The following is a 17,907-nucleotide window of genomic DNA, read 5'->3' as shown; positions in this document are numbered from 1 at the left end:
CTTAGAGGGGGTTTCAGGTGATAGGAATCAGGTTGAGTTAGGACTTCGTTATGTTTAACTGGTGAAATACTTAAGAACTTAAGCTTATCTGAAGCGTGTGAAGCGAGTTATTTTTTTTTAATGATCTTATATTTTGTGGAAATTGCTTTTGCCTTTGCGTGTCGATTTTGTGCCACGTGTTTGGTAATCAATGACCGTTCTGGTTCACCACGGTACCGCAATAGGCTTTATTTTAACAGTTTGCTTGTATAATGAGCTACAATTTCTGCAAGGATATCTGTTCTTTCGTGCGCTTTCTACAAATCAGCACAACAGTTTGAGTCAGAATGCACCACGTGCTCTAGTTCGGCCGTTTGCAAGCATCAGACGCATTTAGTATGTTAAATAATTATCGCACAGCCTTGTGTATTGGTTAAACCTCTGTCCAGACTAGAGCAAGCGTAGAATCGTAATGCAAATCTCACTTAGATATTTTTATGGTATTAATGCAAAGGAGATGATATTAATATTATAATTGTCTCCCACCCCCGTCTTCTGTGTTTCTTCTTGCTGTAGTTAAATTGTGCTCTGTTTCATTCTCACGTAAATCTAAGCTAAATATTTCGAGTCAGGCACCAGTTATGTGTAGTTAGGATGTGCAACCAAAAATTTAGTTACAATAAATAATCTACGTGAAAGACAAATTCTTTGGTGTCGATCTTACCCCCTTATTCCGATTTCCAATCCTGAATTAATCAAGTTGCTTCGTGCAGGACATGGAGTACTATGTATCTGGCTGCTTAAAGAAATTTGAGTACTTGTAATTAAATTATTAAAGTAATTAAACTAATCATTTTCCAGCTCCGTTTTTTCTAAATGGTTAGGAAGGGCTTGGGCTGGTGGCGACCCTGAATTTCTGAATTTTTATCGTTATTTGTGTGAGAGAAACAGCTAGAAATTCGAGATAACGTATATGGCTCGATGAGAAACATAGTAATACGTTACAACTAGGACGGCAGAAGGTGGTCCTCTGACTAGTATGATCTAATACTGTGCTCTCTGTGTTCTACAGACAAGAAATGCGAGCTCCCAGCCAAAGACGGAATTCATATAACGTCTCTATGTGAGTATAGACAGAGGAAGTGCTCCCAATCACTGAACGCTGCGTACACAACGACGACTCCCAACCTGGAGGCGAAGTCCAGAATCGTATAAGTTCGCAACAGTACAGTGCCTGACCGTTCTAACTCTAAAATCTGAGAGCAAAGACAGCAAGTCCGTCTGCACCAACAAAAGCTGATACTAGGCGACCGTCAAACACGGGCACTCAAAACGGAAGGCAACCTTCTCTCCACTGCTGACTTCCCAGCAAAGCTCGGCTCCCCTCCCTCGTAGTTGCAGAAGGCGAATGATATTCTCGAAACCACGGAATATTCTTCCTCTCTACAGATTCTTCCGAACACCGACCAATCATATTTTAGTCTTTTGTCGTCCAACGCGGAAAGTTTATGAGGAAATACCTATCCCCGTTAATTAGGAATTCAAACAATGGTACCCATCTCAGAGCAAAATCCTTGGAAATAACCCAGCCTGCGTGATTTCTGAGGTAACGCTTCCTCGTTTCTCTCTGCTGCGTCCAAGATTTTCAGAGTTTCCGAAGTATTATCCGGTTATCCTTCCGGGCCCCCTACAATGCCGGCCGCCGCTGTATTGTGCTGCAGCGCTCAGGTTTCCCGAGCGCCCGTTTTGGCTACTTCCTGGGTAAAGCAGGATCAACACACCAGGGCGGGCTTTTCCCCCCAGGGCTTGACTTACGCCTGCAGTTTCACTTGCACTGGCGTTCCAACCTCTACTAGTTTAGGCAATCATTCATTACGCCATTTTGATAATAAAGCCACTCCATCACCTTTCATGCAATAAGCGTTAACAACTATTTACAAGGTGTACGTAACAATGTCAATCTTATTTAAATATTCATACATACGATGTACAACTTACCAAACGATACCTAATTCCGTTTGTAAATGACGGCAAAGTATGTAGATGAGTGCTTGTAAGGTGCGAAATTATAGCCACCTTACACATTTTGTTACAGCCGTATTACCCACGCTGTTTGTACGCTATAGCAGATACAGTTGAACCCTTGCATTGCTATATTGTGCAGATATTTACGAAATGAATCTGTCACCTCCTACGGTTGGGAACACTCCTCAGTTCATTGAAATCACAATTACCAACGTCAAATCTGTGATATCTTTACGGCTAGACACACGTAATTTTTTCACATGAATAGTAGTCTGACCACTTCCCACAAATCTCTGGTGATGTGGTAGAAAATAAGCCACAGTAGCTTTACGTTCAAGTAGCATAACACTTTTTGCTATCATTTATATGTGTATAGCGTCCGAAAAAATTATGATATTTCCACACTCGCACCAGCTGGGTGTCGTTTCGCACTGGCCAATAATAAAACACCACAGCCATATCGTCGTTATTATATATTTGTTGAGGAATAAAGGGTGTGATTACAATAAAAAAGCCCTCACATCTTTTTTATTTTCTCTATTTCGCTACTTTCACGAAAACCTTTCGTATTTTTAATACTTGTAAATCTATCTAACACAGTGGCGACTTATATATTCGGACTGCTAAGTTGGAGTTTGTGTTAGTGCATTTGAGCCTTGTGCCATGTTTCAACGCGTAACTGTCGTAGACCTAACACCCATACCATACAAATTCGTCGATTAAGACATCACTGCGAGTGCAATATACTAGAGTACGTCCATTCGGGGTTAATTTTAAAGGGCCAAGCAAATGGATAAAGAAACATTTGTATACCATAATGTTATTGCAAAACTGTTCAGCATCGCGTCTAAGCACATTTTAAGTTCCTCTCGCTAAACACCGTACCTGTTTAACATTTTGGAGGAGGATCATCCCGAGACAGATCTGATGAAGCTGGGAAAACGGCGTTTGTTACGAAAAAAGAGTGTTAGAGCGTCATACAAAGATTTTGTTTCTTACATGAGCGAGAATACGATGACTTACTGATAAATATTAAACATGTGTCTGTCTAGACCCTACAGCATGTGTGTCGGAGCTGAGTTTTCGAAAGAAATACCATGTTATATAGAAACCTCCTATAGGCTTGAATGCAACGGATACTTCATTCCAATCGTACAATAGACTTCTGTCTGTCACTTCAGTACACCAGTTGTATATAACTGAATAGTCACTACTAATCCATCGTGATTCAGTTATTCAGCTTCAAGTGCGTGTGGGATATCTATCAATAAGGGACGCTGTTGGTGGTTAGGAGGAACAGTAGCAGCACTATAATTCTAATAGTTAATTGGAGAAATTGTAGTGAGTGCGTTGCGCAAAGTATGGTCGGGGACGCTGAGGTTCATGCTTTAGTTATCGTTATTTCAAAGCTATTAAAGGATAACAGTGACTGCACAACTGTGCTTTATTCAATACCACATATGTTACGACAATTATCCTTGAGAACTACGGATTCACTGGGAAAAGAAAATGTTACTACTTACAACATGCCTGAGTGGGCGAAATCATGAAATGTGCGTAATATGCTTTCGGATATTTATATGAAAGTGATTAAGAGTCGTCACCACTTGAATGCTCTTGATTACTACATGGTCCCTACTCAACTTGCATCATTACTGTGTATTATATATCACAGTTCCCATTTGCTACCACATGTGTTTAAAAGGGATGAACTCATTTCTAAGTATGAGCCCTGGTTTAAGCACCATGACAAGAGTTCGCCATGTCAGATTGGTGGACCACCATCAATTAAGATGTACTGGATTGGATGTATTGCTGAATCGATCAATAATAAATCACAACGTCTGTTCTTTAGTCAAAACAGCCAAGTAAGATGCTACTACTTTTTTTTAGTAACCTATTGCTTTGTTCCATGGTACCTATGATGATGAGCGTATACAATTCATAATTAAGGATGTTGCATTTGTAGCGTACACAGAAGATGCAGGTGTAATAGAGATGCCGGCCGGAGTGGCCGAGCGGTTCTAGGCGCTTCAGTCTGGAACCGCGCGACCGCTACGGTCGCAGGTTCGAATCCTGCCTCGGGCATGGATTTGTGTGATGTCCTTAGGTTAGTTAGGTTTAAGTAGTTCTAAGTTCTAGGGGACTGATGACCACAGCAGTTAAGTCCCATAGTGCTCAGAGCCATTTGAACCATTTTTGTAATAGAGACGTTCTCAGCAAACATTGCACCACCGAAATCTTTCAAGTATGTGAACTGTGCTAAAACATGGAGGAGTGCAAAGTGATTAACACATTTCTACCATGAAATTCAGTGGGATGATCCTGGCATACCCTATTAAGATACTGTGACGTCGCTTCGATTACTCGACCATCACGCACGTGAAGGTGAAGGAGAAGATCGCATGGATGTGCCGAATCTTCAAGTTTGCTGCTATTCAAGACCTGGAATTCTAAGGGTGCCTTGCTCACCATCGACTCAAGAAGAAGGTGTGTGAAAATAGTGTTCCTGTATCTGCTTATGAATATATAAAATTGATTTTAAGTTCGATGAGAAATAAACGAATTTTTACATCATAATATGCGAGAACTTCTTTTACTGATGTAACCATGTTCCCACTTTGATAGAATACACTTTTGCCCAGATACTACGTCTGTGGTTCTCTTCAAGCACAATAGATATTATTTCAGACACGTTTGCTATACCTCTTTGGAAGCAGACATGGTCATGTGCTCAATATGTGCAGCACGATAGGTGTAATCCTATGCAACCATTCTATTTATTTTGTTACCTTTTATCTTAAACTTCAACTCCTTAGCAGCACTCGTCTTCAAAAAAACTAATGTCATTTGTTTCATGCACATACTATATATTTACAGTGCAATACAGGATAGGTTTTTTTTTTTTTTTTTTTTTTTTTTTTGTAAATAAGAGCAAAGACATATGGTAACGAATTTTTTGATTTATTCATTTCATGCAGATACAATTTAATTTTTGAGGTAAAGATCAGTTCTTGAGGTACGGTCCAGTTCTTGACATACAATTTGGCTCTGATATGTCAATGCAGAGATATAGCCTACTGCTAACAAATAGGGGAAAACAACCTGCCAACAGTAACCATAAGTTGAGAATATTTTTACAATTTTCCCCTATCACTGAATGAGAATATTTTACAATTTTTTTTTATAAATCTACACTAAAAACTAATGGGGAGATACTCTTTTACTACAACTAAATTCCACAGTTCTAGTAGATTGAACAATAATTCTGGTGGACTGTGAGTTATATACGCTTAAAACTAGTCAGTCTTGGACAGCTAGCGGCATGTGAAACTTAAAAACTATTCTATTTACATGACGCACGTGGTGAGCAGATATATTCGCATGTGTGTACAAAGTACATATAGGGTGTGTATGAATAAATAAATATTTAGATGACATACACTTGTTTAAGTTTTTTAAATTTTTGTATATATATATATATATATGTGTGTGTGTGTGTGTGTGTGTGTGTGTTAGTGTGGGTGGGTGGATGGGTGTATGTGTGTGTGAACACAGTACACATTCCTCACATAAATAACTAAATAAATACACAAACACACAAATAAAAACTCTGTGATAATAGGGTCATACAATACACACACGTACACTCTCTCTCTCTCTCTCTTTCACTCACTCACTCATTCTCTCTGTCTCATTCAATAAGAGTCGCCCCACCCTTTCTCTCGCTACAGATGAATACTGTGAGATGGGAGAGTTTCAGTCCCGTCATCACAAATAACCCTTTTATCGTCAAGAGGCGACAGGCAGGTTTTAGATTGCAGCACAGTGTACACCTCGTATCCTCTCATCTAATACTAGTTTGCCGTACCATATGCGGCAGCTGCGGTGCAGCACCACAAAAACAGCTGTTCAGCCACTATATTCCCCTTCATTTTTCCACCTAATCCCTTGCATTCCTCTTCGGGCACCCATCAAAACTCACCAATCGGCAGTGATTGTTGTGTGACGCCCCCGTATAAGTTATCTACATCCAGGTACGTGACTTAACTCGAATCAAGGGTTGCGTTGAACCTGTCACCCATCCACGGGTTATTTGCCTTGGCGTGTCTATGGACACATCGACAAAGACACCCAAGGATCCCTCACACGAAGAAAAGAAACATGTCAACATCGGTCAATAGATTGATGCTGCGCTTCATTTTCTTGAGCATTGCGTCCCAGGGCAACCCATGTGCTGTGTAATAAAGGGCAGGATCCAGAGAATATGTGTTCGTGCATATAATCTGTAATTTCTCGAAAATGGCCGCAAGCAACGGACATCTGTGTCCGTGTAAAGCTGTGCATAATCTCCTAAAGTAGAGATGTTGAATTCCCTCCAGAAGTTCATGGCATGCTCATACTCTGCATCCGTTATGCCATCGCCTGTAACCCCCCTAGTTGTGACAAGTTTAAACTTTTGCTCGTCAGGAAATGCAGCTCAGGTGATGTGCATATTCTCCCGAGGTAGAGTTTCGACGAGTTTCTGAAGTGGCGCCTCCATAAAATGTAGGGAGTCAAGGAAGCGGAGTGCAGTTCTAGGCGTTATTCGTTTGGACAATGAAATATTTTTCTCGACACTCTCAGGCAGGACACTGACCTGATTTTTCTCCATGCCACAACCAGCCAAGTGCTCAGCTAGAAAGTGATCGTCATGCCCACTTAAATTATAAAAGAAAACGTGTATGTGCCTTGGTAACTGGTACATCAAATTGCACGTATTGGGGGCTGTACCACAGAACTTCCCTGTAAGATGACAGTGGTCCCTACAAGGAGTTTCCGCTTTTCTGTCTAAGGGCAGTCCGCAAATATGACATTATTGTAGATATCACCATTCTCCTTCGATTTGGTCAAGCATCCAAACCGCAGGATTATCCCGGACATAAGATCTTTAGCGGTTAAGACTTGAATTATGATACAATACAGTTTGGTGCGCTGCCATCTATGGTACATATTTTTCTGTGAAGGTAGTATGTGAGTCCCGTTTCACAGTGGGTCACAGGAGAAAAGAGGCACTCAAAAACGGAATACACCAGAAACGGGCATCGCTCCTGATGATGAGCATTTTTTAATTTTATGTATTTGTTTTTCTCAGTAGGAGTAATAACACGTACTAGGTCCTTAGAAGTGCAATCTACTAGATGCTTTGCTAAATACTCGCTTGTCGAAAAGGCACTGAGTCACCTGAAGCAAATCTGTTGTTTATGTTTTTGTCTACTCATCTGGGAGGCGAGAAGATGGAACATGTCTTTGACCCAACAGTAATAATTGCCTTTCTACTTATGTTTTTCATTGAAGAATAAGAGTATGTTTACATGCATCTTATGCTCACCACCAAATTTTGAGAAATGGAGGGGGCCGACGACTATATGCTCGTTCTGCTCATTTGACTTGCGTTTCTCCAGGGCGTAGACATGAGTCGATACTCTGGTATTCTGCGCCTCAGATTTAAATATGTCCTGGATCTTGACGGAGAACTCGATAACATCAACGTTATAACACTTATGAATTTCAAGGTATCTATGATATTGAGTTATGCGCTGCAGTTTCTTCATGTAATTTCTTTTGCAGGTCAGGATTGACCATGCAAAATATACGTGATCCTTCTCATTTTTGACACTGATGCATGCATTCTTGTCTGCTGCATCTTTAGGTAGCTCTATATAACTAGCCCTCCATTTACTGGATCTTAGACATGGGTATGGATGTCCAGGCGCAGTATTCGGTGAGTGTTTTAGCTGACTGCCAAGCTTCCACCTCGGAAAACCGGGGCAGTATAGCTCTCAACGTCGGTTCACGAAACCACTCGATGATTGATGTGCTCTGCGTTATCATGCCATTATCACCCCAAAGGTAATGAGGACTTGTCTCTTCAATGCCAGAGGTAAACAGCAACATACTACGTACACATGGTATTATGAAGAAAAAAATATATGTAGTCTACTACTTAAAAACTTAAGGGGTATCTGTTGAGAGGCCACACAAACATGTGGTTCCTGAAGAGGGGCAGCAGCCTTTTCAGTAGTTGCAGGGGCAACAGTCTGGATGATTGACTGATCTGGCCTTGTAATATTAACCAAAACGACCTTGCTGTGCTGGTACTGCGAACGGCTGAAAGCAAGGGGAAACTACAGCCGAAATTTTTCACGAGGACATGCAGCTTTACTGTATGATTAAATGATGATGGCGTCCTCTTGGGTAAAATATTCCGGAGGTAAAATAGTCCCCCATTCGGATCTCCGGGCGGGGACTACTCAAGAGGACGTCGTTATCATGAGAAAGAAAACTGGCATTCTACGGATCGGAGCGTGGAATGTCAGATCCCTTAATCGGGCAGGTAGGTTAGAAAATTTAAAAAGGGAAATGGATAGGTTAAAGTTAGATATAGTGGGAATTAGTGAAGTTCGGTGGCAGGAGGAACAAGACTTTTGGTCAGGTGATTACAGGGTTATAAATACAAAATCAAATAAGGGTAATGCAGGAGTAGGTTTAATAATGAATAAAAAATAGGAGTGCGGGTTAGCTACTACAAACAGCATAGTGAACGCATTATTGTGGCCAAGATAGACACAAAGCCCATGCCTACTATAGTAGTACAAGTTTATATGCCAACTAGCTCTGCAGATGATGAAGAAATTGATGAAATGTATGACGAGATAAAAGAAATTATTCAGGTAGTGAAGGGAGACGAAAATTTAATAGTCATGGGTGACTGGAATTCGTCAGTAGGAAAACGGAGAGAAGGAAACATAGTAGGTGAATATGGATTGGGGGGAAGAAATGAAAGAGGAAGCCGCCTTGTAGAATTTTGCACAGAGCATAACTTAATCATAGCTAACACTTGGTTCAAGAATCATGAAAGAAGGTTGTATACCTGGAAGAATCCTGGAGATACTAAAAGGTATCAGATACACTCCTGGAAATTGAAATAAGAACACCGTGAATTCATTGTCCCAGGAAGGGGAAACTTTATTGACACATTCCTGGGGTCAGATACATCACATGATCACACTGACAGAACCACAGGCACATAGACACAGGCAACAGAGCATGCACAATGTCGGCACTAGTACAGTGTATATCCACCTTTCGCAGCAATGCAGGCTGCTATTCTCCCATGGAGACGATCGTAGAGATGCTGGATGTAGTCCTGTGGAACGGCTTGCCATGCCATTTCCACCTGGCGCCTCAGTTGGACCAGCGTTCGTGCTGGACGTGCAGACCGCGTGAGACGACGCTTCATCCAGTCCCAAACATGCTCAATGGGGAACAGATCCGGAGATCTTGCTGGCCAGGGTAGTTGACTTACACCTTCTAGAGCACGTTGGGTGGCACGGGATACATGCGAACGTGCATTGTCCTGTTGGAACAGCAAGTTCCCTTGCCGGTCTAGGAATGGTAGAACGATGGGTTCGATGACGGTTTGGATGTACCGTGCACTATTCAGTGTCCCCTCGACGATCACCAGTGGTGTACGGCCAGTGTAGGAGATCGCTCCCCACACCATGATGCCGGGTGTTGGCCCTGTGTGCCTCGGTCGTATGCAGTCCTGATTGTGGCGCTCACCTGCACGGCGCCAAACACGCATACGACCATCATTGGCACCAAGGCAGAAGCGACTCTCATCGCTGAAGACGACACGTCTCCATTCGTCCCTCCATTCACGCCTGTCGCGACACCACTGGAGGCGGGCTGCACGATGTTGGGGCGTGAGCGGAAGACGGCCTAACGGTGTGCGGGACCGTAGCCCAGCTTCATGGAGACGGTTGCGAATGGTCCTCGCCGATACCCCAGGAGCAACAGTGTCCCTAATTTGCTGGGAGGTGGCGGTGCGGTCCCCTACGGCACTGCGTAGGATCCTACGGTCTTGGCGCTCATCCGTGCGTCGCTGCGGTCCGGTCCCAGGTCGACGGGCACGTGCACCTTCCGCCGACCACTGGCGACAACATCGATGTACTGTGGAGACCTCACGCCCCACGTGTTGAGCAATTCGGCGGTACGTCCACCCGGCCTCCCGCATGCCCACTATACGCCCTCGCTCAAAGTCCGCCAGCTGCACATACGGTTCACGTCCACGCTGTCGCGGCATGCTACCAGTGTTAAAGACTGCGATGGAGCTCCGTATGCCACGGCAAACTGGCTGACACTGACGGCGGCGGTGCACAAATGCTGCGCAGCTAGCGCCATTCGACGGCCAACACCGCGGTTCCTGGTGTGTCCGCTGTGCCGTGCGTGTGATCATTACTTGTACAGCCCTCTCGCAGTGTCCGGAGCAAGTATGGTGGGTCTGACACACCGGTGTCAATGTGTTCTTTTTTCCATTTCCAGGAGTGTAGATTACATAATGGTAAGACAGAGATTTAGGAACCAGGTTTTAAATTGTAAGACATTTCCAGGGGCAGATGTGGATTCTGACCACAATCTATTGGTTATGAACTGCAGATTGAAACTGAAGAAACTGCAAAAAGGCGGGAATTTAAGGAGATGGGACTTGGATAAACTGAAAGAACCAGAGGTCGTAGAGAGTTTCAGGGAGAGCATAAGGAAGGAAACAATTGACAGGAATGGGGGAAAGAAATACAGTAGAAGAAGAATGGGTAGCTCTGAGGGATGAAGTAGTGAAGGCAGCAGAGGATCAAGTAGGTAAAAAGACAAGGGCTAATAGAAATCCTTGGGTAACAGAAGAAATATTGAATTTAATTGATGAAAGGAGAAAATATAAAAATGCAGTAAATGAAGCAGGCAAAAAGGAATACGAACGTCTCAAAAATGATATCAACAGGAAGTGCAAAGTGGTTAAGCAGGGATGGCTAGAGGACAAATGTAAGGATGTAGAGGTTTATCTCACTAGGGGTAAGATAGATACTGCCTACAGGGAAATTAAAGAGACCTTTGGAGAACGGAGAACCACTTGCATTAATATCAAGAGCTTTGATGGAAATCCAGCTCTACGCAAAGAACGGAAGGCAGAAAGGTGAAAGGAGTATATAGAGGGTTTATACAAGGGCGATGTACTTGAGGACAATATTACGGAAATGGAAGAGGATGTAGATGAAGATGAAATGGGAGATAAGATACTGCGTGAAGAGTTTGACAGAGCACTGAAAGACCTGAGTCGAAACAAGGCCCCGGGAGTAGACAACATTCCATCAGAACTACTGATGGCCTTGGGAGAGCCAGTCATGACAAAACTCTACCATCTGGTGAGCAAGATGTATGAGACAGGCGAAATACCCTCAGACTTCAAGAAGAATATAATAATTCCAATCCCAAAGAAAGCAGATGTTGACAGATGTGAAAATTACAGAACTATCAGTTTAATAAGTCACAGCTGCAAAATACTAACGCGAATTCTTTACAGACGAATGGAAAAACTGGTAGAAGCGGACCTCGGGGAGGATCAGTTTGGATTCCGTAGAAATGTTGGAACACGTGAGGCAATACTAACCTTACGACTTATCTTAGAAGAAAGATTAAGAAAAGGCAAACCTACGTTTCTAGCATTTGTAGACTTAGAGAAAGCTTTTGACAACGTTAACTGGAATACTCTCTTTCAAATTCTGAAGGTGGCAGGGGTAAAATACAGGGAGCGAAAGGCTATTTACAATTTGTACAGAAACCAGATGGCAGTTATAAGAGTCGAGGGGCATGAAAGGGAAGCAGTGGTTGGGAAGGGAGTGAGACAGGGTTGTAGCCTCTCCCCGATGTTATTCAATCTGTATATTGAGCAAGCAGTAAAGGAAACAAAAGAAAAATTCGGAGTAGGTATTAAAATTCATGGAGAAGAAGTAAAAACTTTGAGGTTTGCCGATGACATTGTAATTCTGTCAGAGACACCAAAGGACTTGGAAGAGCAGTTGAACGGAATGGACAGTGTCTTGAAAGGAGGATATAAGATGAACATCAACAAAAGCAAAACGAGGATAATGGAATGTAGTCAAATTAAATCGGGTGATGCTGAGGGGATTAGATTAGGAAATGAGACACTTAAAGTAGCAAAGGAGTTTTGCTATTTAGGGAGTAAAATAACTGATGATGGTCGAAGTAGAGAGGATATAAAATGTAGACTGGCAATGGCAAGGAAATCGTTTCTGAAGAAGAGAAATTTGTTAACATCGAGTATAGATTTAAGTATCAGGAAGTCGTTTCTGAAAGTATTTGTATGGAGTGTAGCCATGTATGGAAGTGAAACATGGACTATAACCAGTTTGGACAAGAAGAGAATAGAAGCTTTCGAAATGTGGTGCTACAGAAGAATGCTGAAGATAAGGTGGGTAGATCACGTAACTAATGAGGAGGTATTGAATAGGATTGGGGAGAAGAGAAGTTTGTGGCACAACTTGACTAGAAGAAGGGATCGGTTGGTAGGACATGTTTTGAGGCATCAAGGGATCACAAATTTAGCATTGGAGGGCAGCGTGGAGGGTAAAAATCGTAGAGGGAGACCAAGAGATCAATACACTAAGCAGATTCAGAAGGATGTAGGTTGCAGTAGGTACTGGGAGATGAAGAATCTTGCACAGGATAGAGTAGCATGGAGAGCTGCATCAAACCAGTCTCAGGACTGAAGACCACAACAACAACAACTACTTAAAAAGCTGTCGCTGCTGGTGTTGATGCCTCTCAGCATCCAGCTGGTCATTTATAAGCTGGAGAAACACTGAAACAATAACACGATATGTACTGAATATTACTACGAAATTCTTACTAGAAGAAAAAGTTACAGTTATCGATTTTGGTCCCTCGCAATAATCTACAGCAGCAAGGAATATGCAACATGTTATGTATACGATAAAATTATTTTAGAAAGAAATTGCATACATTACGACGAGAAAGAAAAATTATATATATACTTACGATGACATTGCTGCTGCTGTTGCTTCTCAGCATCCTGATCGTCAATTATCCGATGGACAAATGCTGAAACAATAAGACGACATGTATTCAATACTACAAAATTTTTACTGAAAAAAATTGCAGTTTTCGATTTGACTCTGTACTTACCAGTTAATTCTCCATCCTCCTCTAACAGTCTCTGCTGCTTGCCACCATTGGCACTGCTGCTGCTGCTTCATGCCGCTGAACGCTTCGTGTTAGATCAGGGACGAGCCAAACTAACGGTTGACGTAGACGAGCGAGAACAAGACAATCACACAAAGGCGGCGGATGAACGCAGAATGAGACTGGGAGTGGAGAGGATAGGGTTTATATATCTTCACTGATTCAGCGTCAGCTAATAGGAACACAGTATTCTGGAACACCTGACTTACCAATAGCCAATAGGAGCGCAGTATTCTGGGACACCTTGATCTGCTCGTCTGAGGTGCAGATGCTGCAGCTGGAAGTCGCCACCAGTGGTGGCAAAGGACACTGCCGTGAACAAAACGGATGGTGGCTGCGGGATGACCTGGCTGCCGGACGGTCACAAAAAATGTAGCGCTGTGGAACTCACTACGCGTTCAGTATTGATCAAGGGATCGTATTCTAGTACACATAACAAACAGAATCTTTGTATGACGCTCTAACTGGTTCTTTTCTTTTTCGTCACAAACTCAGTTTTCCCAGCTGCATCAGATCCGTCTTAGGGTGTTCCTCTTCCAAATGTTAAACAGGTACTGTTCTTATCAAGAGGAACTTAAATGTGCTTTGACTCGATACAGAACAGTTTTACGATGACATTATGGTATGCAAACGTTTCTCTGTCCGTTTGCTTGGCCCTTGAAAATTAACCCTGAATGGATATACTCTAGTATATTTCATTCGCAGTGATGTCTTAGTCAACAAATATGTATGATAGTTATCCTTTGAAACATGGCATAAGGCTCAAATGCACTAACACAAACTCCAACTTGGCGGTCAGCATATGTAAGACGCTACTGTGTTAGATGGATTTAAAACTAACAAGAATACGAAAGGGATTCGTGGATGTGGCGAAATCGAGAAAATGAAAAAGACGTGAGGGCTTTTTTAATTTTAATTAACCCTTTATTCCCCAACAAATATATAATAACGACACTGTGGCGGATGGATTTACTATTGGCCAGTGCAGAACGACAACCAACTGGTGCGAATGTGGCCATATCATCATTTTTCGGACGCTATACACCTATAAATGATAGTAAAAAATGTTATGCTGCTTGAACGTAATGTTACTGTGGCTTATTATCTACCGTATCACCAGATATTTGTGGAAAGTGACTACTATTCATCCAAAAGAAATTGTGTGTGTCTAGTCGTAAAGAGATAATAGATTTTACATGGGCAACTGTGATTTCATCGCACTGAAGAGTATACCCGACCTAAGCAGGTGATACATTCATTTGGTAAACAGCGGCACAGTATAGCAATGCAAGCGTTCAACTGAATCTGCTGCAGTGTATAAACAGGGCGGACAATACAGCTGTAGCAAAATGGATGCACGGAACATCCTCTCATCGGCTCCCCTAAACAGATCCTCACATGTTCCTCGTTGCACTATCAACTGCGTAGTTCAAAATCAGTTTTCCCAGGCCATCGCATCTTATCCTGGTACTGCTGATCCCTCCAAAAAACATCTTCTGAGAACACCGTTTGTCATCTAATATCATCCTGGTCTCGAATGTATTAATCACCTACTTCGAGAAGCCCATGACATCCTATAATCTTGCCCTGAAGTGAGATCCATTCTGTCTGAGATTTTGCCCGCCAAACCTAGAATAGCTTCTCGTCACCCCCCTCCCCCCCCCCCCCCCCCAATCTCTGCAATATCCTTGGCAGACCCTATGCTTCTTCTGCACCCATCTGCCTACCCTATGGCTCCTACGCCTGTGACTGTTACTACTGATAGACGTGCCGTATGCACCCTCCTACCACCACCTATTTAAGCCCTGTAACTGGCAAAACATATACTATTAAAGGGAGAGCCACCTGTGAAACGAGACATGTCATTATACCAGCTGTTATGTTAACACTCTTCGGCCTTTTACGTCGGCATGACCACTACCCAATTATCAGTCAGGATGAATAGGTATAGGCAGAGGATGTATACCGGCAACACACAATGTCCTGCTACATAGCATGCTCTACAACATGTCAGTCATGACCTCGGTGCCTGTTTCACCACACGCGCCATCTTCATTCTTCTCCCAGACTTCAGCCTCTCAGAACTCCCCAGGTGGGAACTATCGCTACAACATGTCCTTGGTTCTCGCCACCCACCTGGCCTTAATTTACGTTAATTCCTTCTGTCTCAGAATTTCTTCAGAGTCTTCACTCCATTTTAGGTTTCTACATCTTTCATTTTCTGACCTTTCTATTTTTCGCCGTCTGTGCACAATGTTTTTGTAGTAATATGTGATTTGCATATTACCCTGTTTTCCATCTTTAAGCTCTCAGGTTTTCAAATCTCGCCCAGTGCAGTCCCAACAATCAGTCTTTCCTTCTCATCCCGTCCGGTAAGTCTTCCCTGACCCAGGGTTCTATGTGACTTTTCTGAATTATACCCATTTCCCTAAACCTCTCCAGTCCTTTTTCTTCACCCCTCTTACTTCCCTTTCAATTCTTCTGCCAGGAGAAGGAGCCACTGGCTCCGAAAGCTGTAACTGTAGCGAATTTCGAACTGCAGTTCGTTTTCACGCAGCTCAGTAATTATGACGTCGTATCTACTGAACAATGCGTCATACAATGACATAATTTTGTAGGTGCATTCAGCTGCATACACGGATACTGTCTGTGAAATATATTGTGAGTAGTGTTAGAAGCAAAGAAGTAATAGATTTAAACGGCATGCATGATGCAGCAGTTTTTCGTGATATCAGTGTTTATGACGTCATATCCCCTGAAGTATGTGTAGTACAACGATATAATTTTGCAGGTACATTCAGTGATGTATATGCATATTGTATTCAAAATGTGTATTGTATACATTTAGTAGTAAGGAAGTAATGAAACTAAACGTAAAACGTGATGCGCAAATTTTACTGCATGAACAGCGAAGAGGCAGTAAGCAATAAACGTTTTTCTATTAATCATTTTGTAGGGGTTGTCAGCGAGAAAAGGTTTCTTAAAGATTTGAAATTATGTATAAAGTCTGTTGCAAGTCACTAAGTGCTCTCGTTTCCCAATAACGAATGAGTAAAGTCTGGGAATTTGCGCGTGGTGAGCTACACATTCTTATCACCTTCACCTCCGCCCTATTGATCGGTACGTGGTTCTTACCCCAACAGAAATTCTTACTAGACAGTAAGTGATATGTGTACCAAGTTTGGTTGAAATCGGTCCAGTGGTTCAGGAGGAAATATACAACATACATTCATAGATACACACTATACATTCACTTTGTAATTCCTTCGTGGTGAGTCTTTTTTTGTCTTAGAGTATAAATACAGACATACCTACATAAAAACATACATACATCACTTTTTATGACATCTGTGGATGTCTCAATTCATACATCAGGTACACGATAACGGGAATAGAACTTTCACTCCGTCTTCTTACAGTAGTGGTTCACTTAATTTACCCAACAATCTATGATTCAGGTATTAAGAGTCAATGAACCGAGAAGTGTCTGTGTTATGCATACAAAGGGCGAGGAAGGAGCCACAAATGACAAAACAAAAGGAAACTGCAGCATTTAAAACCGAGTCGATAATAACGTCGAAAGCCAAACGCGTCCTTGCGTAAACAAAGCTATATGAAAGTAGCCGACTACTCTATTTCTTTAAGTAATTCAGTCCTCAACTACGGAGCTCAACCACCATCAACATGGATAAATTAATGTAAAGTTACTTTGTTAATTAACTTTGCCAAACGTTTATCAACGTTACTTCTGAAAGAATACAGCCGGCCAGTGTGGCCGAGCGGTTCTAGGCGCTTCAGTCTGGATCCGCGCTACCGCTACGTCGCAGGTTCGAATCCTGCCTCGGGCATGGATGTGTGTGATGTCCTTAGGTTAGTTGGATTTATATTGTTCTAAGTTCTTGGGGACTGATGACCTCAGATGTTAAGTCCCATAGTGCTCAGAGCCATTATTTTGAAAGAATACAAGCGACCTGCAGAGATTCGTATGGGTGGCACTAAGTATCTACAGCCGGATAACACATCTGCATAGAGGTAAAAATTTATATACACAAACTTTGCTCGTGCACCTATCTGTCTGTTAGTGAGAACCGTATCAATACCCCTACAGTAGTTCGCGGGATTAGCTTTAACATACAGACAGAAAAACGTGGCAGGTTACTTTAAGCTGTTATATGTATAAATTTTGTTCAAGGTTTGCTGTTCACTGGATTTGCGGCGGCTTTTACTTTATTGCTTTTCCCGCCACATACCACCTCCTCTGATCAGCTCGCAGCATTGTCAAGAGACGTAATTCCTTGCACCAGTTAAATATGGAACAGATAAAAATCATATATTACGCACATAATTACTTAGCAATAGGAAATCATGTTCAGAAACATTCCTTTTGAGTCATTCTGTGTATTAGCGAAAACCATGTCAAACTCCATAGATCAGTTTCTGAGATTAGCCTTCACATACAAACAAAAAAGCGCGGTGGGTATTTTTTGCATACATGACACAATTTCACAGGCTAGCATATGCCCACATCATCTCCACAAAACCACCTCCTTCAGTGTGATGAGGACATCGCCTTCCTCACACTGTACTGTATACTCCAGAAATCCCAATGATCCCTTGAAATCCACGTCAATCAATTTATCTCCTTGTGTAACCAATGGCTCCTCATTATCAGTCCCTCCAAAACCAAGGCAATAATTATAGGACGAACGACCTGCACCTTCCGTATCCATGACTTTTACCTTACCATTTACGACCGTCCTATCCACTTAACTAATGCACTAAAATACCTTGGATTAGCCCTCT

This window comes from Schistocerca americana, chromosome X (genome assembly GCF_021461395.2).
Source record: "Schistocerca americana isolate TAMUIC-IGC-003095 chromosome X, iqSchAmer2.1, whole genome shotgun sequence".
Lineage (NCBI taxonomy): Eukaryota > Metazoa > Arthropoda > Insecta > Orthoptera > Acrididae > Schistocerca > Schistocerca americana.
Note: the sequence above shows the minus strand (reverse complement) of the source record.